The 27,527-nt window shown below is 46.8% G+C and overlaps 1 pseudogene; it reads right to left on the reverse strand.

The window, feature by feature from the left end:
* Window positions 1-5,799, reverse strand: part of LOC142575060 (uncharacterized) — a 151,639-nt pseudogene extending 145,840 nt beyond the window's left edge.
* Window positions 5,800-27,527: the final 21,728 nt, after the last annotated feature.

Genomic DNA, 27,527 nt, shown 5'->3' on the forward strand with positions numbered 1-27,527 from the left:
TATCCATTCATTGCCAAGAATTATGTGGGAGGGAAGCTGCCTTGTAATACGAGTTGTGTGCGCGTACTGCCGGCGCACGCGCGAATAAGCTGCCTATGTGTTTTTAAATATGCGCATGCGGATGAGGACTCGGCGCTGAGATGCATCCGCTGAATTTATCTAATTAATGCTAAATGTAGCCAGCGTTGTTACGGATGCAGCAGCGGAGCACTCAAACCTTTGCTTGCGCGAGTCAGTTGATGCGATAGAGCTTTCTTCTCTATTGAATGCCGTGGCGAAGTAACATTAGAATTTTTTATGTCTAGCCAGAGAAATATGGATTGTCTTCAGGCCAACTAATACTTCCGAAACCATGGCGCAGCACGACCGGAGCTGTAGCTGCTAGATTTGCGAGGTAGCTAGGCGCAACCGTTAAAGAAACACACGTGCTCGCCGCGACAGACTGTAAAACATATATAAAGCTTAAAAAAGATTCCTTCGTCATTTCTTCACTTGATGGCGCTAGTTTCTTTACCAAATCTGTCCACTTGAAGCGGCGCGAGAACGGAAACATACGAACTATATAATAGGGCCGCGCACGTGTTTCTCGTCTGGTCGGGTGGCTGGAATATGCCGCGTCTCGTCGCCAGGGCGCCGTGCAACGCACTCTTTTCGACGCACCGCCTATCCAGCGCTGGTTCACCACTGCGAAGCTGCGTTTTTATTCCCCTAATAGAGAAAGAGTGGCCATCACCCTCCATGGATCATGACTCACTTTATTAAGAATAGCACTGCAGCGCCCCTGGGCGACTTATCACCCTATGCACTCCCTCCTGCGTGCGACCCTCATTAATGTATCCGCTTCTAAGCCTTCGCCTCACTGTCGCCACTCGCGGCAAGAAGTGCAAAATTTAATGATTTGCTCGGCCTCCGTTTGTCATCACAAGTTTCTAGCATTGAAAACGAAACACAGATACTTAAAGAAATAAGAATGTTCGTCATATTATTTGTTGTATTTTAACGTATTCGTATGAGTGAAAGTGTAGGTGCAAGAATGCGCCGCATGTACTCTGTTCGCATTCGATGGAGAATAGATAGTGCCCGAAAGAGGAGGCGCGCCCTTGACGCGCCCGGGAGGGCGTGGCAAGCGGCTCACGGCAAGTGTACAGACAGGCAGCGGGGCAGTCACGGTATTGCTAAGTTGCGATAATCCGTTGATAACAATATGCGGCGCTGGCGCGTTTCGTTGTGCAGCCTTCTGCGCTTGAAACGTGGAAGCAGCGTGCCGCGTAGGATGTGCTCATGTTGTCATACGCGGCTTTTTGTCGCCATATTTTTTTGCCTGTAGCTTTTACGCGTTTCACGCTATCTCCGTTCACTGACTGCCGTCGAGCAAACTCGGGTAAAACTCGGGTGAACGAGAAACTCGGCGCATCCATAGCACCCCAGGTTATAAGTTGTTTTCATACACTCGCACGTTGCGTAAAGGAGGCGGCGTGGCCGTACTAGCTAAAGACAAGCGGTCTGTATCAGAAATACCGCGTTCCTTTTCGCAAGCTGAAGTTCTTGCTCTGCGACTATGCTCATCTGAGACTTCATTGGCTGTTTTGTCTGTGTACCGGACCCCTTGTGGCAAGGTTCGCCTATTCTTATCAGAACATGACACAGCACTGTCATCCCTATCTCTTGACGAGAACATTTGTGTGCTAGGCGATATTAACATCGACATCCTCCGCTCCACTCTGCCACCGGTCGCCGCCTATCTCGATCTATTATCTAAATGGGGATTAGAAGGCATTATAGATCAAGCAACGCGGGAATAATTTCTTTGTGGCAAGTTGGTTAAATCCTGCATTGACCATATTGTCACGTGGTGGTAACGTTGAAGAACACAGTAGCAATACTGTGAAAGAGAAAACTAACTTTTATTCGGCGAACCTGTGTCCACAAAAACAGGCTGCACTTATAGCACAACGATAGCGGCGAACACGGTCGGCGATCGTCGAAAATTTGATCAGCGGTTCAGGCACATCGGCTTTTATAGATCAGTCGTCGAATGTTCCAGGCTAACCGCTGGGACCGGCGTGTCTTCCACAAAGTTCTACACTATTCGCGTCGCGCATACATGCAGTCAGACACACAAGTTGTGGTGAAAAACAGTTGACGGAGCCGGCGATGACATTACAGAAACGTCTTTTACATGCAGGCGCGTCCTGCGCTCTGCGATAACATTTGTTAGGCGGTGAGAAGTGGTCGCCCGATAAAGATAAAGAAGTAAACGTGTCAATATTAATGTTCCGTGCTCCGCTTTTGCGATGCAGGCAGCTGTTGTTGAAACAAAGTCGCTGATAATTATTTCGTCTGTTATCGTTTTGTAGAAAATGACAAACCTTTGAAAGTCAATAGCATGAAAAAGGAAATTGGCATTGTTGATGCTAAGCTTTTTGACGAATGCGTCACAAAACACGTCTGGCAGTTCATGTTATATGCACTCTCTCTAGCTGATTTATACGACCGTTTTGTTCAGATTCTCCAGTTATAGAAACAAATGCACCCAGTTTGTAAAGGTCAGATTACGTAGCAAAGAGAATAAATGACCACAAATATAAGCCGCAACTATGGAAAAAGACTTGTGTAGCCCCAAGTTAAATTGGCTCGAAATTGTCCGGAGCTACTACTGAACTTTAATACATGTAGAAGTCGAGTTAATTCCACGATTCGGCGAGCAAAGCGAAATCATATGTGCCAGAAATTCAAAGAAGCTCGTTCGGACCTGAAAAAGACGAGGTCTCTTGCAAACGAATTAACAGGTATATCCAAAGGTGATGGCCGCCTGGTACCACTTGAGTAGCATTTTTCTGCAGACGGGGCAACTGTTTAAATTGAATTTAACACATAGTTCTCGCATGTTTCTGGTACTGCTCAACCACACCCTGATCACTGTACTTTAAGAAACAGCGTATACAAATCTGCGCACCTTCCTTCTCTATGAGAACTTGATCTCAGATAAATTCTTTTTAAGTTAAAAGCTGGTAAATCACCGGGCGTTGATGCGATTTCCGTGGACGAGTTACGCAGAATTTCGATGCTGTTAAGTATGTGCGGTTATCGCTGCTGAATCGCATTTTAACCAGTGGTATTATACCTACAGAAATGAAAAAGGCCATAGTCATACCGCTCTTCAAGAGTGGTGCACAAAATAGAGACGAAAATTATCGCCCAGTTTCAATTATGCCGTGTATCTCTCAAGTATTAGAAAAACACCTGCTGCAAGTCATGTCGAAGTACCTCGATGCACGTAGCATTATTTCAAGTACGCAGTAGGTTTTGTCCCAGGCAGTGCCACACAGGCTCTCCTTGAGGTTATTTCAGACATTATAAATCCAGCTTTTGATGCTTTCGACAGTGTTTGCCATAGTCTTTTGTTATATAAGCTTTCCTTAATGGTATTTCGTGGGCCTTTCCTAAAGCTACTGAACCTTTTCCTAAACTTCTTGGGGAATAAAACGCAGTTAGTCTCCATTGGGCAGTACCGGAGTGAGTGAGTGCGTGAGTGACTGAAGAAACTTCGTTGTGAATGCGTGCAGAACGGTTAGCCTTCCCCTGTTAGGGAGGCATTACCGTGACGCGGCCATGATGCCTTCGCGACGTGTGGCGCCTCTACTTCGGCCGCGGCCGCACTATTCCCTTTAGTCGACCGCGCCTGCCCCTCTTTTGGAGTGGCAGCCTACCTCCGGTTTCGCTCGGTCGTTGCCTTTCGAGGGCCGCCGAGTTCTGCTGAACGGCCTGGGTTTGGACATCTTGGTCATAGCCCCTCCTTGCGGCCTCGAGCCGCGGCGGGATCGTTGTCATCGGTGCAGCTTCGTGCGGATTCTCAGCACAGTCCCAAAGGATGTGAGCTGCAGTGGCTCTGTCCTTTCGGCACACACAATTTAGATCACTTTCATAAACACTTGGACACACGTGCCTCATCAGCACCGGGGTGAATAACGACCCCGTTTGAAGTTGTCTATATAAAACCGCCTCCTTACGGGTCAAGCCCGGATGAGGTGGAGGCATAGTCCTTCGCTCTAGTCGGTACCATTTCACAATTTCATTGTAGGAAGTCATATTGTCCTTGGTTTCCCACCACCACGACGGGTCGGCCGTAGTAGCAGCGGCGCGGTTGGTTAGTCCTCGAGCCGCCGCGTTCACCGTCTCGTTGTGGTTTGCGTTGCCGCGATCCGACACATCACTGCCCATGTGGGCCGGAAACCACTTGATCACAACACACCGACTTTCGCTCGCGAGATCGACCACACGCAACACACGCGCGGTTTCACCACACACCCTTGCTCTGGCGTAATTTTTCACTGCCGTCCTAGAATCACAGAGCACAGTCGTGCACTCCGGGTCGGCGATGGCCAGGGCAATGGCCACCCCCCTGCTTGATGCGCCCCTCGAGTCCGCACACTCGCCGCTGTTCTCGTTGCACCGGTCGATGCCCCGACGACTGCAGCAGCGAATGCCTTTCTGTCATGTGGATACTCCGCCGCGTCAACAAACACGGCACCCCTGTCTGTGGCATGAAGATCGATGAGCGCCTTGGCCCTCGCCGCCCGCCGCTCTTTGTATAACTCAGGGTTCATGTTTCTTGGCACCGGACATACCCGTAGCCGTCTACTAATTGCGTCCGGTACAGACACGTCTGTATTTTAGGGTCCCCTTTCCTTTGACCCCAGGCCTAGGTGACGCAGCACTTGTCTGCCCGTTCTTGTTTCCGATAGCCACGCGGGCTGAGCGGTCCTCTGCGCCTCGGCGATTTCCTCCAGGGTGTTATGCACTCCCAGGGCCAGGAACTTGTCGGTGCTTGTGCAGTCGAGAAGTCCGAGTGTAGCCTTGTACGCTTTGCGTATGAGCGCATTGATCTTATTACGTTCGCACTCCCTCCAGTTGTGGAAAGCAGCAACGTATGTAATGTGGCTTATTGCGAAGGATTCCACAAGCCGGGTGAGGCTTTCTTCCTTCATGCCTGCTGTTCTGTGCGACACCCTCTTAATGAGGTGGATGGCCGTGGTGACTTTGGCCGCCAGACAGTTGATCGTCTCGCCGTTGACTCGTTTGCGCTCAATCAGCATCCCCAGCACTCGGATCTTCTCGACAACCGGCATCATGTGACCACCGCTCGTCTTGATCTTTACTGTGTCTTGCTCTCTCGCAGGTTCGTTGCCTTTCGTCTTCCTAGCTGCCTTTTTCGGAGGAATCACCAACAGCTCAGACTTGCTTGGGGAGCAGACGAGGCCAGACCCGTCCAGCTCCTCTTCGATAGCGTCAACCGCCTCTTGCAATGTATTCTCGATGTGTCCGTCGCTTCCTCCTGGGACCCAGATTGTTATGTCGTCGGCATAGATGGTGTGTCGGACCCGCGCGACTCGTGAGAGGCGCTCGGCCATCCCTATCATTATAAGGTTGAAAAGTAATGGCGAGATAACTGAGCCCAGGGGGGTCCCGACACTGCCGAGCTTCTTCTTTTGGAGCCGCAGGTCACTGGCGATGATTTCGGTAGTCCGCTCCGTCAAAAAATCCTTGATGTACGCATATGTTCTCTTGCCCATGTTTAGCCGTGACACCTGGGCCAGAATTTCAGTCTCTCACTTTGTCAAAAGCGCTCTGCAGGTCCACATCCAAGACGGCTCGCTTGTCTTTGGTGTTGGTAGTGTCATCGAGGATTTCATTTTTCAGATGTATCATGGCGTCCTGAGTTCCGAGCTTGTTTCGGAACCCGATGACAGTGTTTGCGTAGAGCCCCGAATCTTCCAGGTACCTCTGCCACCTGTTCATGAGTACATGCTCCAACGCTTTGCCCACACAGGACGTAAGCGAGATCGGCCAGAGGTTCTCAATGTTGGGTGCCTTGCCCGGCTTGGGAATCAAGTTGGTCTTGGCTGCTTTCCACTGCCGGGGTAATGATCCGGCTCGCAAGCAAGTGTTGAAGTATGCCGTGAGGTTCTCGATGGCAGCTTCGTTAAGATTTTTTAGCGCTCTGTTCGTAACGCAGTCGGGACAAGCGGCGGAGTTGCTGTTGAGATCATGCAGGGCAACCCTTCCCATACTTCAATGTCTCGATCTAGGCGCACATTTGCTTCGCCTACGTAGTCCGGGTGCGTCTCTGTGGGAGTGACCGGGAGGCGTGTTTCTATTTACGCCCAAGCCCAGCGCTCGACCGCTGCGCTGCCATGCGCCACTCGCGCGTACCGCGCTTCTGGGTACTTATTTCGCTGAAGCGCCCTAAATCCCCTAGATTCTTCTAGGTACTTGGGGGACTAGGGAGGTGTTCTACGCCTAGGAGCGCAGTCTGCTTCGCCAGCTAGGCAACGGCCTTCGGCGATGTCCGCCTTCATGCCTCGGCAACGCCCCGCCGTTTTTTGGATCTTCGGCAAGAACTCCGTTGTTTTTGTGCGCATACACTGCGGGTCTTCGCAGAGTGTAGAGGTAAGCATTTCCTTGTTTTTGTTTCTGAACTTCGTGTGATATTTTAGCATCGCAGTGTGGCGGCTGCGTCTTGCTGCTGTATGGACAGGGAGAAGGCAAAGGTTACATACTGAACGCTATACTGGTGCAGTAATCCGCGTTTCTCACAGGAGGTGAAGCGTACGCTTCCGTCTTTTGATGCTGGTGTCTCAGCTTCACTGAAGAAGTCTCAAATACACTGTGAAAATTGTGGCATTTGAAACAGATCAGCCCACGAAACATGCTTTTTAATTGCGAACGCGCTTCTGATTGGTGTTGTAAGTCGCGAGCCGCGTTTTTTGTCGTGAAATATGATTGCTGTCTGGGCTCGGAGAAGGCAAACGTTATATACTGAACGCTATACTGGTGCAGTAATCCGCGTTTCTCACAGGGGATGAAGCGTACGCTTCCGTCCTTTGATGCTGGTGTCTCAGCTTCACTGAAGTAGTCTCAAATGCACTGTGAAAATTGTGGCATTTGAAACAGATCAGCCCACGAAACATGCTTTTTAATTGCTAACGCGCTTCTGACTGGTGTTGTAAGTCGCGAGCCACGTTTTTCGTCACGAAATATAATTATGTCCTACCGCCAAGTTCTGCAACACCAAGTCAGAACTTAACCGTTTTTGTAACACGGGTGTAACACGGCGCACTTTTGATCGCGATCAAGCCCGATCCGGATCGAATTTCGCGGTCGGGATTGGCTCCTTTGCACAAAATGCGCGAGAGAGCCAATCGAAGTCGAGAATTTCCATCCAGATCGGTCCCGATCGCGATCATAAGTGTACGTGTGACACCGGTATAACCCACGTTGCGTGGTATCGCACGGCGTTGAACGAATTTCAATTTTTATCATAAAGTGGTCTTAGTTTTATGTACCCTTCCTGTTTCATGCAGAAACGTTTTCTGCGCTAGATTTCACTATTTCACTCATGTGAATAATGGCTCTATTACTTTTTTGTGATCATATTGTACCATGCTGTGCCAAAATGGATGATTTACTTGGCTTCTACTTTCCTTCTTGAAGCACTACATTCAACCTCTGTGGTCACGGTTTGGGTCTTTTGAAAAAATACAAGCAATTTAGTTGAAGTATGGGTTTACTTTCTTCAACTGCTAAAAAATACAAAGTGTAAACATATTTTTATTTACCTTGAATTTAACTCTTTCATATAATTAATACCTGGTTGACTCTAGGTGAAGTTTTTGACGCCTTAGAGATTCTCAAGCACTGATCTATCACTTTTGCTTGACTTAGTATTGTCAAGTCCTGTAACTGAAATAACTCGCCTTTTGCATGCGTATCATCCCGTGTGCTGCAGGGCACTGTCCTCAGCCTTGTTCAACTCCTTAATAATGAATTGCCACATCATATTGCTATCAAAATATGTCCTAACATAGTAGGCTGCATGCCGTACCATGAGCCTCCATTGGCCAGATTACTTTTAACATTGTGTTCACATACTCTCCATGTATCTGACACTAGGCAAATGAGCTCTAGCTTCTGTTGTACTGTTGCATGATGATGCACTAGTGAAGTCGGATTGTGCACGTGTCTTGAGTACACCCGTTCTTTCAAGGAAAGTGGGTTCGTCATATGATCTTTTGTGCAAGTTTGAAGATGATTGTGTTTGTTCTCCAGTTTACCCCATCGCTGCCATTACTTATGAAAGTGTGATGATATTGAGATAAATAACGACAGCTGAAGCCTGTGGGATTTCATATTATGATTGCAGAATACATTTGCTGTCATCACTGCTGATGAATTATTCTTGGCTTTCCTGTTCGGCACAAGCTTGCCAAAATAAAGCTTTATTTTCATTTGTTGCTTTTTTTCTGCCATCTGGAGCGCTCCAGCCAGTGCGTGACAGTACCTTAAAAAATTCCCTGCTACAAGGCATGCCTGAATATGTTGGTCTCCTGCAGGCTATTGACTTGTCTTGGTGTAAACACATCAAAGTGCGAAAAATAGATAACTTGCATATGTCCTGCACTTATTCCATGTAGCTATCAAAGAACTAACTTGCTGGCCTGGCGCACACTTGTCTAATCTGTGAGTGTTTGCAAGCTGTAAACATTAACACAATAATATTAGCTGGACTGCATGTACACAGAACTAAGATGTGCACATATGCCAATGCTCACTTCCTTACAAATCTAAATAAAGAGAACTAACCCACCTTAGATTGACTATCCTACTGAATGCCTTACCTAAATGGTAATTTTACTCCAGTTTAGCACCATACATAGAGTTTGCAGAAGGAACAATTGCCAGATCTGAGAAAATTCTCACCTTTTAGCCATGTGTATTCATTGTCACCTCTATTTTCTTATATTTTCGAGTAAAAATATTAACGATAAAAGTAGTGATAAGCAGGCACTGTAACTTCAGCCAAGTGCATCAGTAACTCTAGATGAATCCACACTGACATGGAAAAACTGCTCAGATTCGTGTTTTAGGAAGGGCAACAGCTCTTTGAGATGGTGATTGGTAAGTTTGGCAAAAATAGAAGTATGATGGATGGCTGCTTAGTTGGCTTACATATTTCATGTGAAATGTTTTGAGTATAATTCATGATATGTTAACTAAGAGGTGGTTCATGATCATTAGTCTCATTTTCTTGTTCAAGCTGGAATGTGATGTCCGTTGTCAGTACTCAGTTATAAGAACTTCACTAAATGATTAGAGCAAATGTTGTGTGTCAGTATTGAAGGACACAGATTGTTGTGAAACAGAAACAAGAAAGAATAGTAGGCTGCCAATGAAAACAATTTATTCTCTAAATGTGTCAACAGCAGTTACAAAACAACTTGGCACATTTGCCCGGCAAAAACGTACCGACAGTACAACAAAGAACAAAAGGTGAAAAGTGAAGTCACAGAGGAGAGGCGGCAGAGAAAATAAAGAGCTGTACAATGCCAAAAGGATATGGCACAAAACGAAGATAGCAATTTTGTTCAGCTCATCTTACGTCTCTTCCATGGTTACCTTTTTCATGCAGTGCACCCTCTACCTCTATTATGCATTTCTGTTGCGTCATGGCATGTATTGGTGCTGGTCGCTTATCTAATCTCCAACACAAGACTAACGCTACAAAAAAATAAAGATGGCGTGCTTCATGATCAAATCATGGTTTTGGCATGTAAAACCCAGAATTCAATATAAAAAAATTCCCACTCTATTCACACTAGATCGAGAATGATGCAAACAGAGCTAGAAATGTTCCTGTGACCAAAGTAACAAAATTTACGAAGAGCGCCAGTGTAACACTGCCAATCACATTTTACTGAGGTGTGAGCAACCGAGGGCCACCATGTGGCATCAATGTTTGAAGCACAACTTATGCGCAAGGCTGGCAACTTGCAAGCTGAACGGACGCTATTCATACAATGATTTGCGCTGTACCTTACTGCTACCAATCAAGAAGCCCTACCTGATAAACAAAAGCTAGCCCTACAGCTCACTATAGCCACAGCACTGGTGGTTGTTACACACGTAACGAAGGAGTGGAGGACAGCCGAATTGCAAGCAGGATTGCCAATGCAGAGCACGAGACAGTGCTCGACCTGAACCAGTCCTCATCGCTGCGGACCTTTCTGCATTCACGGCCCATGTTCAGTAAACCTCTTTTTACTTGCAAATCTAGGTATTGTAAACACTATTAACATACTTGGTCGTTTTAATTTGTACATAGCCATCATCATCTTCCCTGTTCTTCTACTTCTTCGTCCATGAGCTGGGGTGTTTCCTTTTTGGAATAAAAAGCGCTTGACTTGTAAAGTGGTGGAGGTACGTCAAGATCCCAACATCCTCTCGCGTTGCCGTCCTCCCTGGAGCTACGTTGCGGTCGCCACTTGCGCCCGGCTGCCCCGACAATGATGGACACTTCGAACCCCGGCCCTTCCAGCGCCTCTAACCCTACCACATAGCTGACTCCGCCTGCGGTGCCCTCTTGGACTGTGATGAGCCCTCACTCCACAGTGATGACGTCGACGATTGGATCGACCACTATGACTGCGTGAGTTCTTGCAATAACTGGAACGACACCCAGAAATTGAGGCATGTCGCATTCTACTTGACCGATGTTGCAAAGACGTATTTCAACCACGAATCCTGCATCGCGGATGGGTCCATGTTTATCTCCAAGCTGCGGCAAATTTTCGCTTCCTCGTCTGGCCATGCAGAAGTGGCCAAACAGAAGCTGGGCACACGCTTCCCAACTTCCGCAAGAGTCTTACACCTCATACATAGAGGATGTCTTGGCTCTGTGCCACCGTGCGAACCTTAGCATGACGGAAGCCGAACGCATTTGACATATATTAAAAGGCACTGGGTCTGTCGCATTCAACGCCTTAATCATGCAAAATCTAGGTTCTGTCCAACACATCACTTCGTGTCAGCGCCTAGACGAGCTGCAGTCTCTGTCTTCAAGATGACAGCACTGATCCTAAGGTTCCCCATTATTCAGATCTACGTGCTCTCACCTGCACCATCATCCACGAAGAGCTTCAAATACAACACCTGAGGCGTTCACCTGCTGCCTGTGCCACACCACCCCCCCCTTGACTTGTGCGAGGTCGTAAAGCAGTTCACAGCGATGAATACACCCACGACGCATCTTGCTCCGGTAGCACGCCCCACACCTACCTATGAGGATGTTGCTTCGCTACCCACCCCTACCTACTGACGTTACCTATGACCATTTGGCTTTGATGGGAACCAGAGCACTTTCTGCGCCATGCTACCCTCAGTGGCGTCCACCTCATCCGGTTTGTTTTTATTGGGGTATACGCGGCCATATATCTTGCTTCTGTCACCTTTGCCAGCAGGATGAAAGATGAGGCTATGCTGAGCACGAGAGAGACCACACTCACCGACCAGATGCCTACTATCCCGGATTGTTCTCGTTCTCTCAGCAGCGTTCTCGATCTCCTCCAGCTGCTCCCAATCTGCCTCATAGTTCCCGTTAAGCCAGAAGTCGTTCTCCTTCTGTTTACCGGCGCTCTACATCACCGCTTCGCCCCACTTCCCATTTTGTCGACCACCACTCGGAAAACTAACTGTTGCAGTTTTTGGAGGGGTAACTGCTTCCTATCAGTCTTCAAAAATTCCTCCTATTCGCCCAGCCAACATGCTTTATGTAACTATCGAAGGTGTTCCGCGTCAGCTCTCATCGATACCGGTGCCGCTGTTTCTGTTCTTCGTAGTGATTTGTGTTCACAGCTCCGGAAAGTAAAAATGCCTTATCTTGGACCTATTTTGCACAGTGCTAATAATGCATTCATTCACCCTGACGTGCAGTGTACTGCTCGTGTTCTCATCGACTGGATTCGCCACCACATTGAGTTTATAATCCTTCCAAAGTGTATCCATGAACTCATACTGGGCTGGCACTTCCAACATTCTGCTTCAGCCATCATTTCATCTAGAGAGGAAGTTGTCCATATTATGGATACAGCACTTGCACCTGTTACAGGCTCTTCACTTTCATGCGTGAACTTGGCCATCGCTATAGTCTACGTCCAGTGTCTTGATCATGAAGACGTTGTAGGTATAACATCCAGCCAGATCACCGACGGAGACGCTCTAGTCACCCCTTCTTCCTGCTGTACTTCTCACGGAATTCTCATTGCCGCCTGTCTCGTCCGATTTTCACGTGGCCGCGCCCTTCTGTCTGCTTGCAACACAACCCCAGATCCAGTGATGCTGCACAAAGGGATGACTGTGGCAGCCCTCGCTGACACTCAACCTATCTCTATAGTTACGCTTTGCCCTTCCTCATCGCCAGCACTAAGCTCAGGTCTGGATTCTACTTTCCCTCCTCCAGCCGTTTTTGGTTCTGACCTAACAGCCACGCAGACCGAAGACTTACTGGTGGTCTTGGCAAAGCACAAAGCCTGTTTCGGTAGCTGTTCCCCTGTGTTGAGCCAAACTTCGGCGCCTACACACCGCATCGAAACAGATGGTTCCGCTATAATATGACGACGCCCCTATCGTGTGTCGCCGTCCGAACGAAAGGTAATTGAACAACAGGTTGCTGACATGCTTGCGCGGAAGATAATATGACCTTCATCTACCTCATGGGCTTCTCCCGTGGTTTTGGTAAAGAAAAAAGATGGCTCCGTTCGCTTTTGCGTCGATTATCGTGCGCTCAATAAGATCACATGCAAGGACATATATCCAATACCTCGCATTGACGATGCTTTGGACACACAACAAGGGGCGGAGTATTTCTCCAGCCTTGATCTTCGATCAGGATATTGGCAAATTCCGATGAATGAGACTCACAAAGAAAATACCGCATTCGCTACACCAGATCGACCTTATGAATTTAATGTGATGCCTTTTGGCCTTTGTAATGCTCCCGCCACATGTGAGCATATGATAATAACGTACTTTGTGGACTAAAATCGAAGACCTGCCTCTGTTATCTGGGCAATATTGTCATCTTTTTGTCTAACTTCAGCCAACATCTTCATCAATTAGATGAAGTTCTCAAGTGCCTTGCAGATGTTGGTCTCCAGATCAATACGAAAAAATGCAAATTTGCAAGCAAGACAAAGTATTGCGCCACGTCGTCTCAAAAGATGGAATCCAGTCAGACCCCGAAAAGATTAGTGTTCTCCAGTTTCCTCGCCCCAGCAACAGAAAGATCTACGGAGTTTCCTTGGTTTGGCGTCATATTTTTGTCGATTTATATGCAACTTCGCTGCAATAGCGGCTCCTCTACAGAAGCTACTGCTTACCGGTGCCTCTTTCACATGGACTAATGACTGCGAGTCGGCTTTGCAAGCTCTCAAGCGACATCTTACTTCCGGACCAGTGCTTCGCCACTTCGATGATCGTGCCCCCACCATACTCCATACTGACGCAAGTGCAAAGGTATTGGCGCAGTATTTCTGCAACATAATGCAGCCTCTAAAGAGCAAGTCATAGCATATGCCAGCCGAACACTTTCTCCAACTGAGCGTAACTACACCATTACAGAGCAAGAGTGCCTGGCTATCGTTTGGTTGATTCAGAAATTTTGCCCATACCTTTACAGCTCCCACTTCACCATTGTCACCGACCATCATGCTCTGTGTTGGCTGTCAATGAAAAATATGTCGGGACGCTTAGGACGCTGGATATTTTGCTTGCAGGAATATGACTTTACAATAACGTCTGGAAAAAGTCATCGTCATGCAGATGCATTGTCTCGCTGCCCTTTCTCGCTCTCTTCCGGTAATGCGCTGTCATCTTCCCCACCACGTCGTTCCGACGCTATGCCTGCCTCGGCTCTTGATAATGCCCTTGGACCAAGTAACGCTTTCATCATGCTCTAATTTCGTCTTGCTTCAGCGGGCCGACTCATACTGTTGAAGTCTCATGGATTACCTCAGAAGGTTCGCCGAACCACCCAACAGTCGCTTGCGACGCCAACTTCGACAATTCCGCCTTCAAGGTGGCGTGCTACGCCGCTACGTTTTCCACCCAACAGGTCACCAGTGGGTCCCAGTTCTACCTCGCTGCCTTCGCCTGTGAGTATTAGAGGCACTTCATGGCGACATATCGGTTGGCCACTTAGGCTTCCACAAGAATTACGACCGCATCAAGACCTGCTGCTTCTGGCCTGGCCTATCCACAACGGTAGCCAAATGCATTGCCTCTTGTGTGTCATGTCAGCACTGAAAATACTCGACATCCCCTCCTGCCGGTTTACTACAACCCCTCTCTTGCCTGGACGCACCTTTTGAATATTTGGCATTGATTTATATGGTCCCTTGCCTTTGACACCCTCCGGTCACCTTTGGACTGCCACTTCGGTCGACCATTTAACAAGATATGCCGAGATTGCCCCTCTGCGATCCGGTTCCGCTACTGAGGTCACCGACTTTTTCTTGCACTCCGTCGTCTTGCTCTACGGGGTTCCTCGCCTTCTTCTGAGGGACCGTGGCAAGCCATTTATTTCCCAAGTTCTCGAGAAGTTCTTCGGGCCGCTGATACTGTGCACAAACCTACCTATCATCCGCAAACCAATGACCTTACTGAGCGCGCCTAACATATGCTGTTTTACATGACTTCCATGTACATCCGTCCTGACCACACTAACTGGGATAAAATTTCTTTTGTGACATTTGCATATAATACTGCTATTCAACGGACTACAGGCTATTGTCCTTTCTTCCTTGTGTATGGACGATCTCCCTGCACCATATTAGACAGAGAATTCTTTTTAGCACCTTCTTCGCCTAACACGTCCCTTCCAGAATATTTTGCTGCCCGAGTTGCACATTGCCGTCAAATCGCCTGGCAAAGCACAGAAGCTACCCAAGCTGATTGCAAACGTCGCTGCAACAACAGATGCAATGACCTCCATTTTCACCCTGGAGACCAAGTCCTGCTTTGGACTCCAGTCCGCATTCCAGGCCTATTTGTGAAGTTCCTTTAATGCTACATTGGCCCATACACCGTTGTGCAGTAAACATCTGCAGTGAACTATCTCGTCCGCCCAGTACACTCCATCACTGACCGGCACCGCTGGAATGCCGAAATTGTTCACGTCTCGTGGATGGCCTTTACTCCCCGTTTAGATAATCTCTAATCTGCGGCCAGGCTGGCTGCTTCCATGACGGGGGGAAGTTAGCGTAAGCACTATTAACATACTTCGTTGTTTTCATTTGTACATAGCCATCATCATCTTCCCTGTTCTTCTACTTCTTCACGCATGAGCTGGGGCGTTTCCTTTTTAGAATAAAAAGCGCTTGACATCTTGGTTGGTCTCAGTCTTATAATATTAGTGCTAGATTTCAATACAAATAGCAATATCATCCTTGAAAAGTCGCTTGAAGGAATGGCACGATGAAGGCAACACAACTAGAGGTGGACTCTTGGCAATGTGCGGATGCTGCACGAAGTATTTAAACCACCTCAAGAAGGGAGAGACAATTGATATAGGGTTCAGGAGCAGCTGGCTATGCAATTTCATAAAAGTAACAAACTGCAAAAGGAAAGGGGCATGTTAGCATTAGTAACCACTGCAATCGGACTTTGTGAGCTACAATTACTGCTTCAAAATCGTCCTAGTGCAGGCCGAAAATGGGCATTTTCGATGACAGATGACGTGTGTTCAACGTATCCACTGTCCTTCAGCGTGCGGAGACATATTTAGTGGGTCAACTGTGAGGTCTCCACAGAGTTTGAGTTCTTAATGGCATTTGGCCCCAGGAACATCATCCCACACGCTTTGGCTGAGCTCATGCCCACGTTTTGTTTTCCTGATTTTTCCAGCTGTTCTTGGTCGGCCGGCAGGAATGCGTCCCGAACCTCTCGGTAGGCCAGGTCGGCGCTTTGCCAAGCTTGTTGGTTGTACCTTAATTTTGTTTCCGTGCCTGATAGCCCTTCCCATGGCCTTTTGCCTCAACATGTATGCAAACACAGCGCTGCTGTTGTTCAACTTTAACAGGTCTTCTGTTATCCACTTGATAACAGCGGCATATTGACGAATGCATTCACCAAGTCCATGGGCACGCTGGTATGCTTTATTGAATGTAGCACACTCTTTTTTGTGGTCCTGCAAAAAGTCACGTAAAAGAAAATGTTTAATCTTGAAAGTCCTTTAAGCCAACAAATGTGTTTTACTTTGAAGGGATGTTTGTTAAAGCCAACGCACTTACATATGTGTTAAAAGAAAAAGCCAAAGAAGAGAACAGGGATGCAGATGGATGAAGCCATCAAAAATACACTCCTTTGATAAGTTGTTCAAGACATGTTCTAGTTTGTGGACATCTTAACAAAGTACATTTTCTAGAAATCTACAAGTTATGGATAGAGACTGGATCATCATCATCATCAGCCTAGTTACGCCCACTGCAGGGCAAAGGCCTCTCCCATACTTCTCCAACTACCCCGGTCATGTACTAATTGTGCCCATGTTGTCCCTGCAAACGTCTTAATGTCATCCGCCCACCTAACTTTCTGCCGCCCCCTGCTACGCTTCCCTTCCCTTGGAATCCAGTTCGTAACCCTTAATGACCATCGGTTATCTTCCCTCCTCATTATATGTCCGGCCCATGCCCATTTCTTTTTCTTGATTTCAACTAAGATGTCATTTACCCGCGTTTGTTCCCTCACCCAATCTGCTCTTTTCTTATCCCTTAACGTTACACCCATCATTCTTCTTTTCATAGCTCGTTGCGTCGTCCTCAATTTCAGCAGAACCCTTTTCGTAAGCCTCCAGGTTTCTGCCCCATATGTGAGTACTGGTAACACACAGCTGTTATACACTTTCGTTTTGAGGGATAGTGGCAACCTGCTGTTCATGATATGAGAATGCCTGCCAAACGCACCCCAGCCCGTTGTTATTCTTCTGGTTATTTCAGTCTCACGATCCGGATCCGTGGTCACTACCTGCCCTAAGTAGATGTATTCCCTTACCACTTCCAGTGCCTCGCTACCTATCGTAACCTGCTGTTCTCTTCCGAGACTGGTAAACATTACTTTACTTTTCTGCAGATTAATTTTCAGACCCACCCTTCAGCTTTGCCTCTCCAGGTCAGTGAGCATGCATTGCAATTGGTCTCCTGAGTTACTAATCAAGGTAATATCATCAGCGAATCGCAAGTTGCTAAGGTATTCTCCATCAACTTTTATCCCCAATTCTTCCCACTCCAGGTCTCAGAATACCTCCTGTAAACATGCTGTGAATAGCATTGGAGAGATCGTATCTCCCTGTCTGACGCCTTTCTTTATTGGAATTTTGTTGCTTTCTTTGTGGAGGACTACGGTGGCTGCGGAGCCGCTATAGATATCTTCCAGTATTTTTACATATGGCTCATCTACACCCTGATTCCGTAATGCCTGCATGACTACTGAGGTTTCGACTGAATCAAACGCTTTCTCGTAATCAATGAAAGCTATATATAAGGGTTGGTTATATTCTGCACATTTCTCTATCACTCGACTGATAATGTGAATATGGTCTATTGTTGAGTAGCCTTTACGGAATCCTGCCTGGTCCTTTGGTTGACAGAAGTCTAAGGTGTTCCTGATTCTATTTCCGATTACCTTAGTAAATACTTTGTAGGCAACGGACAGTAAGCTGAGTGGTGTATAATTTTTCAAGTCTTTGGCGTCCCCTTTCTTATGGATTAGGATTATGTTAGCGTTCTTCCAAGATTCCGGTACATTCGAGGTCATGAGGCATTGTGTATATAGGGCGGCCAATCTTTCTAGGACAGTGTTCCCACCATCCTTCAACAAATCTGCTGTTACCTGGTCCTCCCCAGCTGTCTTCCCCCTTTGCATAGCTCCAAAGGCTTTCCTTACTTCTTCTGGCGTTACCTGTGGGATTTGGAATTCCTCTAGGCCATTCTCTCTTCCACTATCGTCGTGGGTGCCACTGGTACTGCATAAATCTCTATAGAACTCTTCAGCCACTTGAACTATCTCATCCATATTAGTAACGATATTGCCGGCTCTGTCTCTTAACGCACACATCTGATTCTTGCCTACTCCTAGTTTCTTCTTCACTGCTTTTAGGCTTCCTCCGTTCCTGAGAGCCTGTTCAATTCTATCCATATTATAGTTCGTTATGTCCGCTAACTTACGCTTGTTGATTAACTTACAAAGTTCTGCCAGTTCAATTCTAGCTGTATGGTTAGAGGCTTTCATACATTGGCGTTTCTTGATCAGATCTTCCGTCTCCTGCGATAGCTTACTGGTTTCCTGTCTAACGGCGTTACCACCGACTTCTATTGCACACTCATTAATGATGCCCATAAGATTGTCGTTCATTGCTTCAACACGAAGGTCCTCTTCCTGAGTTAAAGCCGAATACCTGTTCTGTAGCTTGATCTGGAATTCCTCTATTTTCTCTCTTACCGCTAACTCATTATTCGGCTTCTTATGTACCAGTTTCTTCCGTTCCCTCCTCAGGTATAGGCTAATTCGAGTTCTTACCATCCTGTGGTCACTGCAGCGCACCTTGCCGAGCACGTCCACATCTTCTATGATGCCAGGGTTAGCGCAGAGTATGAAGTCTATTTCATTTCTAGTCTCGCCGTTCGGGCTCCTCCACGTCCACTTTCGGCTATCCCGCTTGCGGAAGAAGGTATTCGTTATCCTCATATTATTCTGTTCCGCAAACTCTACTAATAACTCTCCCCTGCTATTCCTAGTGCCTATGCCATATTCCCCCACTGCCTTGTCTCTAGCCTGCTTCTTGCCTACCTTGGCATTAAAGTCGCCCATTAGTATAGTGTATTTTGTTTTTACTTTACCCATCGCCGATTCCACGTTTTCATAAAAGCTTTCGACTTCCTAGTCATCTTGACTGCATGTAGGGGCATAGACATGTACTACCTTCAATTTGTACCTCTTATTAAGTTTCACAACAAGAGCTGCCACCCTCTCGTTAATGCTATAGAATTCTTGTATGTTACCAGCTATTTCCTTATTAATCAGGAATCCGACTCCTAGTTCTCGTCTCTCCGCTAAGCCCCGGTAGCACAGTACATGCTCGCTTTTTAGCACTGTATATGCTTCTTTTGTCCTCCTAACCTCCCTGAGCCCTATTATATCCCATTTACTACCCTCTAATTCCTCCAATAACACTGCTAGACTCGCCTCACTAGATAACGTTCTAACATTAAAAGTTGCCAGGTTCAGATTCCAAAGGCGGCCTGTCCGGAGCCAGGTATTCTTAGCACCCTCTGCAGCGTCACAGATCTGACCGCCGCCGTGGTCAGTTGCTTCGCGGCTACTGGGGACTGAGGGCAGGGGTTTGATTGTTGTATTCATATACGAGGTTGTGGCCAAGTAGTGCACCAGGGTAGCCAATCCTGCTCTGGTGAGAGATTGCGTTACCGGTTCTGGTCACCGGGATCAGGCCGCACTCCAGTCCAGGCCTGTTTGTGCAATTTTCTCAACACACGGTTTTTTTTGGTATTTTCCGGTGGAGAATTGCGCGGCACCGGGATTTGAACCACGGTCCTCTTGCACGGGAGACGGATACTCTACCGTCCCCGCACTAGTTAAACTAAAACATTTAAATTATGAGGTTTTACATGACAAAACCACTTTCTGATTATGAGGCACGTTGTAGTGGAGGACTCCGGAAATTTCTACCACCTGGGATTCTTTAACGTGCACCTAATTCTAAGTACACGGGCGTTTTCGCATTGCGCCCCCATCGAAATGCGGCCGCCGTGGCCGGGATCCGATCCCGCGACCTTGGGCTCAGCAGTCTAACACCATAGTCACCGAGCAACCACGGCGGGTCCCGCAGGAGTGGCACGCCTCATTTACGCTACAGTGGTGCCTTATTTGATCAGTCAAGGTGGACCAATCTGAGCTCGGTTATACCGGACGGATGGCACTCGGGAAGAGAACCTGGTATTTATGACTTGCACATGTGTGGCCATACATAATTGAGGATATATATATATATGTATATATATATATATATATATATATATATATATATATATATATATATATATATATATATATATATATATATATATATATATATATATATATATATATATATATATATAGGAGGATTCCCGTACAGTAATAAAATTGAAAAAGAAAGGAAGAGAACAGGTGATTTGAACTGGTGACCCTTGGATGTTGCCCGGAAAGATAGCTCAGTCGGTTGGTTCGTCAGGCCCTAGGTTACTTTGAGCGCCATACCTCCTACTCCGAGCCTCATACTTACGTTGAAAGGGACTGATGTTGTCCGCGATAGTTGATTGGAAGGCATACTTTCTTGAAAAAATGGCCGCCCGTGGAGAAGAGCGAACTCGAGCGGCTTTAGAGACTACGAAAAGCTTGATCACGTGCTCGGCGAGCGCGTGATCGAATGCGCGCGCTGTTTCTTTGTCTCTGCGTGTAGCAGTTAAGAGAGCTAGTTTAAGGGAGGAGAAAAATGAAGGAAAGGAAAGTCTCTGAAGCAAAATTGCAGCGCCGTGGTTTTAAAGCGCACCCGTGTTAGAGAAACGGAAGGCGATATAAGCGTACGTTGCCATGATACGCACGCGACCAACTGCCTTAAAATATTTAGACTTGAGGGAAAGCTTCGTTAACAAACGGTAGCACGGCAATCAGCACTCGAATACGACGAGAGACATTATTGAGACGTGGAAAATTCCCTTGAAATAAGTGTGGTTTGCGAGACAAATGCTTCTATGTATTGAACCTTTTAAAAGATGAGGGGAAATATGCGCTCACCGAGAGGGCAGCGTCCGCGAGAGGCCACCTCCAGGCACCTTACTGAGACGTGGAGGGCTTTGCGGCCAAAACAAAGCCTCCCCTCTCCGTCCGCCAAGAGTAGAAAACGTGTTTTCCGATCGCACAAGGTTGCGCGTACATAGTATAACTCTAGCGTCTAGGAAAAGCTTAAACAGGGGCGAGAGCGCCACGCATTTATTTATTTATTTATTTATACAAGTACCTGCAGCGCCACAAGGGCATTATTGCAGGGGGGGACAAATTGAAGAAAATTGAACATGTGGCAAAAACTTGATACAGCAGAGCACAGGTGGTAAGAGTAACAAAATACGTAACATAGATGAGTCATCTCGACGGCAAAACGGTCTTGTGAAATGCGGTGCAAATTTGCAAGACAGAAATGGAAAGGGTACACTATCGCATGAAGTGCAATGCCAGCCAAATGATATAAAGAAAACGGGATAATATACTACGACAGACTGCGTGACAATAAAGACAGAAACTCTGAACACGTTTTACATTCACCAATGCTCCTGGGAAGCCTATTCCAGTGTGCGGAAACATGCGGGAAAAATGAATTACGGTAGACATCAGTACGACAGCGCATTTCAAGGACTTTCAGCTCGTGATCACATCGTTTAGAGATGAAGTGGGGAGGGAAAATGTACAAGTTCTTGTTTATTCCTGTGAGATCAAAGTAGATTCGGAAAAAAAGTTCTAATTTTGCAGTTAATCGGCAGTGTGCTAGTGATTTCCAACCAAGGTCCTCTTTAAGCAATGTAATACTGCTACGGAAATTATAATTACCAGAAACAAATCTTGCAGCGCGGTTTTGGACGCGTTCGAGCTTTTCTATAAGTTTAGAGCTTTGAGGGTCCCATACCTAGCAAGCGTATTCGAGTACCGGACGAACATTTGTTATGTAAAGCTGTTCTTTTACTTTCTGGGGGGCGTTATAAAAATTACGCCTAACAAGGTTTAGTATACGAGATGATTTTAAGGTTAAGTATTCAATATGTCTGTTCCATGTTAAATTTTCTGAAAAATAGACCCCGAGGTATTTGTAGTGTTCGACCTTTTCAAGAAGTAGTCCGTCCAATTTGTACACTGATCTCACAGGAAAGCGTTTACGGGAAGCGTAAACGCTTTCGCGTTTACGCTTCCGTAAACGCATAGCGTGGGAAGCTAGCCGTCAGAGTAACCATCTCAAGGACTGCTGCTGACGAGGGCGAAATACCTTCGTGTAATTATAATAACCCTAATAGAACTACTTCCGGAAAAAAAAACAGAAACAGCCCAGAGGGCTATACTACGAGAGCAGAAGCCAGAGTGCAGATAACCAATGAGACCATCGCAATCATCACGGGTAGATGAGCCATCTGTTCCGCCACGCCGACCCGGAAATGTCCAAGGATTAGAAAGTCTGCATACTCATGCGTGGTGTGAAGGAGGAACTTTTCACCGGAATGGTATGAAGCCCACCGAAGACCGTCAAGGAGCCTCTTCCCGAGGCCACCCGCATCGAGAAGACACTGGAAATGCGAAACCGGCAATTCAACCGCCGCGCGAACTCAAACTACGCAGGAGTTAAGGGGGAACACGGGTCTTGAGGCGAAAAAAATCACGAAAACATCGACTTTCTGAAAATAACGTTTTCAGTACCTATCGCTACTGTTCCTTTCATTCACCAATTTTCTCATCTCGCGGAAGAGTATTTTGCCTGAAATATCAATTTATAACATCACTTAGCTGAATTCCGTGCAAAAACAGCCCTTTTTATCGCGGCGCGTAGCTCCTTTTCTACGCGTGATCGCTGCCATCTTGGTCTCACTGGAAAGAGGAGCTTTTCTTCAATTTCCCGTCAAAAGTAACTCCGCTGGCTCGCCAGTGATGTTAAAATCCGCTAAGAGGAAAAAGTCCGAAGGCGCAATCCCATTTGTCGACTAGCGCAGGTGATCAGAAACGCGTGCTGTGGTTGGCTGCGCAAGGTTCCTGTCGTCTGCTACATTCCGCAGGCGATGCGACAGCGCATCTTGAAGGTTTGTAACAAATGCGGAACGATGACTGGTCCACCGGGGAAGTTCGCCACAAGGCACAACTATGGCAAAACGAAGAAGTGATTAGCTTGTAACTTTCAAAAGCGTTCCATTCCTTCGGAGAACATCGATAATCGTCCGCATCATCCGCCGCTGAAGTAGGCCTAGCCAGCTCACCTACGAGTGAGTGTGTTCCGGACAGCAGCCGCGTTCGGCGTGACACTGCAATGTTGCAGCATGCGGATTTGCTGCAGAGGGAGATGAATGCTCAAAAGAACTTCCAAGTTCTTGCGTCAATGCCAGCGACAAAGTGGAAGTTGGATTTGCTCATTCACGCCGACGGCGTTGCAGCCGCATAAGTCGACACTGTCGTCAGTAGAACTCCGTGAACGCACTGATGTTGTTTGTCAAGTGCAAGGTGTGTGGCGGTAGCGTCGCAGTAGGCAAAAGCGAACGGGAATATGGCCTCACCACAAAGATTGTTATATGTGCGTGCTGCAGCGATATCGCATCAGCGTGGAGCTTGACCCACGTGAATGACAACCTTGCCGCGCGCGCTATGCAAGCCACCAGAAATCGGCGAACGAGGCTAAACGATGTTTTTACCGCATTTAAGTGGCCCTGGTCAGAGCGACTGCATTCCTGGTGGCTTTTAGCCAATTTCACTGCAACAGAGTGCAAACTTATTTCTGCACTTTTGATTAAAAGTTAATGTATTTCTTTTTTCTCGTTTTGTCAAAACACCAATTTTTTACTTCTTGCTGATTTGCAGCAGCGATATCTCCGCCTTCAAGGCAGGTAGAGCCATAAATTTTGTTGTGGCTTATTTGTAGCTGCGTGTGCAAAGTACAGAATGGTAGGAACAGATATTGGAATTTATGCTTTAAAATTTTTCAGTTCTGCTTTAGATCAGACAGTAGGGAACTCATATTTGGAACAGTGAATATTGAATTGCTATAGAGTTACTAATATTAGTTATATCAAAAGGCATTCCTACCATTGTGTTCCATATGTTTTCTAGTACTAGGCATGTGGCAATATAAATTCGGGGTGTCTACCAATCTGACATTTCCAAATTCCCCGAGTTTTCCAGGTTTTCCCTGAGTGCCTTTGCCCATTTCCCTGAGTTATGCAAAACTATGTTTTATGTCAAGACGGGCTGAAACCATATCGCCTGATGCTGTCGCTCTCGAGTAAGCACATGAAAAAAATTAAAAAGCGACTTAATCCAATTTGAATACTAAGGAGTAGTGTTTATGTTATTCAAAAAGAGAATAGAAGGCGGGGGTTAGTAAAATGCACAGCAAATAAAGTGTCTTCGAAAAAAATTGCAAATAAGTCGGACATTCACAAATACGAATAAATAGGAGATGCACATAGAAGCGAATATATTTGAATATATGAGCGATTTCTATCAATTGATAGCAAGCTCAGTGGTATGAGGCCCGAACTCTGTCACAATTGTGATTCTTTCTCAACCGCTCGTAAGTCAACCTCAACTGTCCTGACATACTCTCAGCCCGCGCACGACGCCTGAGTGTTGTGTTTCACTGCTTTAACGAGTTTATTTTGGCTTGGATGCGGGACACCTGCATCTCGGCATCAGCCAAAACTTTGTTTTTTGAGCTCAGGCTCCTTCAAAACGGCGGCAGCAAGCTTCCTTTCCCATTTATTCCTCAATGCGTACATCATTTCTGTTCTTGTCCTCCTTCTGCCACTCGTTTGACCCAAGGACAATTTGAAGCATCTTGGTCACTTGCACAGTCCACGGCCGATTTTTAGAACTCCCTAGGGGTCGCGAAAACGTTCGAAAAATCGGCCAGTTGGAAAAAAATAAATGTGTGTCATTTACTGCCCTTAGGGGCTCAAACCGCCACAGGCACGTTCGAAAACGCTCTGAAGGCCTCTCAGTACACATATTAGGCGTATCGGCGCTCGTACTGTGACAGGAAATACCGGGTGCACGTGAGTATAATTAAGGAATACATACTGTTTTCCGTGGCAATAGCCCCTTCCCACGCTTGTTATGCTTCACTGCAATACTTTTGCGTATGCTTCACCATCTAACATTTCTGTACGGAGGCGAAGCTGACTTCCGGGAACCGGCATTGTGCAACGCACCATGTTTTCTAAGTTTTTAAGCCAATCGCGAGGACCACAAAAGCGGAGTCCGTGCCATTGCTGACAGCAGCTAATTCTTTCAATAAAAAACTCGGCACCAAACGGCAAGAAGCTTCATAGCGAACGTCGAAGCAGCTAGGCCTAGCGTTGCCGCAGTGGTGGCAACGGCTGCCAGCGGATCTGCACGCGAGAGTGCCGGTTCCCGGTGGCGAAGTAATCGAAACGGCAGTGGTGGTGCCTTTGATTATTGCCGTTTCGGACCTGCGGTCACGACAAAACGTGCGGAAAATCGGACGGCGCAGGGTTTTTGCATCCGAAATTTCACACGTTCTGATGCGTTGACTCTATGGGGTACGTGGCGGTGCCGCGAAGCCGTCCAAATTATCGGGAATCCCGAAATCCGGTCGTTGACTGCACACTGGCAACTCATCCAGCCGACGACAGGGCGTCAAAGACGATTCACTGCGATTCCTGTCTGCTGCTCGAGCCAGCATTACCGCGACTTTCGACCCTTCAATAAAATTGCCACTAAGCTTCCCTGATAGAAGCCCAAATTCCCTGAGTTTTCCCTGACTTTTTCCAGACTACTCAAAATCCCTGAGAATTCCCGGTTTCCCCGGTTGGTAGACACCCTGAAATTTTTGTAGCGCGGGTATTCTCTTGTTTCTGCAAATGATGAACTATGAATTTCATTTATCTTGAGAACTAAAGGGCCTATTGGAAAAAGATTGACATATTTGAAATCACAAGAATCTTAGTAAGGTTCGAAAGTTTAATTAATATTGATAAAAAAATAAATGTTATATCAATAACAGTGTCCCCCCTGAAAAGGACTGTTGTGTTGTTACTGTGGAGCGAAAGCGAATGTCCTCGGCAGCTTTTCAAGCAGCTGCAAAGCGGAGGCAGCGAGGAAATCCCCATCCAGATTATTCCCCTAGAGCCTTCTGAGCCATTGGCTACGACAATTTCGTGCATCCAGGAGAATAAAATGCTTTTTTCACATGGCGGCAAGTTTTTTTCACTTTTTCAACACGCTTGTATTGGTAATCAGCAATTTTCCAGGGGGCATAGTTACTTGCCTAATCATCCAATTTGAATAATCTTTGCTTTATCTGATAGCTAGGCCCCAAGGGAGTGCAGTCTATAATACCACATTTCTGCACCTTGAAACATATTGAAATTTTGAGGAAGTTAAATGTATATATATATATATATATATATATATATATATATATATATATCGCATGTCAAGTTAAAACTTTGAACTTTTTTAACTTGAGATAAAACACAGATAGAAACACGAGAAAATGCTTACTGCACTCCTTGAGCATTCAGCAATATTTTCACATAACTTTTACATTTATTACTGCAAAACGTTTTCTGCCAGTCATCGCGAAACACGGGAACAGGAAAAAGTGTATAAAATATTTTTCTCATTCTATAGAGAAAAACTAATTGCATATTTGCATCAAGCACATTAAATTACATATTACCTACAAATTTCATTCCTCTAGCACCAATATCAATAATGGTATTGCTCGAGGCCCAGGTCCCCCCTTAAGTCACCAACGACCTGCGCGAGACTATCAGAGCGGTCATGCGGGAGAAGTTTCAGATGCTGTTCCCTTCATCATAGCCTCAAGTGGCGTCCACACCACAGCTCCATCGTCCACCACCGCCGCTACCAGCACGCCAAGCTATTACCCCACGCAGCATTCCAAGGAAAACTAATGTTTGGCGAGCTACCCAGCACCATCTGCTCTGCTGTCCCTGCGGAGAAGCCGGCCAATTCTACCACAGATGTCCTTACCGCGAGATGGGACTGTGAGGGTTTGCCGTCAGCGCACGGAACCCACAGGAAGGTGAACGCCCTCGTGATATTGCCAACTACCTCGTCGCTACTCAGTGGAGCCCTCGACGATTATCCCGTTCGCCGTCACCAGGCCGATACCTGTCGCTGCACTGCCGTCCATACACTGGCCCATCCTGGGGAGTCCATATCCAGAAAACTAAAAGCAGCAACCGATGGAGGTGCGGTTGCTCTTCGTCAAACTGACTAAATCCTCTGCCGCGGACGAAGATGCCGAAAAGACTATCTCGACGACATAACAGCACGCTGTCATCCCGACGAAACCTGGAAACAAAGAATGCACGGAGCAAAGACCTAAGGACATCCCGTACCAGCCACAGGCCAACACAACGCAGCCGTGATACGACGCCGAGACCTAACTGCAATGCAAGACAAAGAACAACCGACCTCAACATGCTTCTCGATGGCTACGCAGTCACCACCTTAGTGGACACAGGATCGAACTACTCCATCATAAGTGAGTTATTCGCCGCCGAGCAGAAGGTAGTCAAATCTGCATGGGACAGCCATCAAATTCGGGCAGCTGGAGGATACCTCCTAATGCGGATGGGAGTCGACACGGCAAAAATTAGTTCATGACCGGACCTACACTACAACGCTCATTGTCCTTTAACAGTGCTCGCGAGATGTAATTCTCGGCATGGCCTTCCTGAACCAACACGGTGCCATCATCGACCTGACATCGAAGTCGATAACGCTGTACACAGACCAAGCGATACCGACGGAGAGGCCTTCCAGTCAGTGTGCCTTGAGTGTACTTGAGGACCAAGTCAGCATCCCGCTTCGCTCCAGCATTTCTGTCGGCAGAAAAATACTTG

This window comes from Dermacentor variabilis, chromosome 3 (genome assembly GCF_050947875.1).
Source record: "Dermacentor variabilis isolate Ectoservices chromosome 3, ASM5094787v1, whole genome shotgun sequence".
NCBI lineage: Eukaryota > Metazoa > Arthropoda > Arachnida > Ixodida > Ixodidae > Dermacentor > Dermacentor variabilis.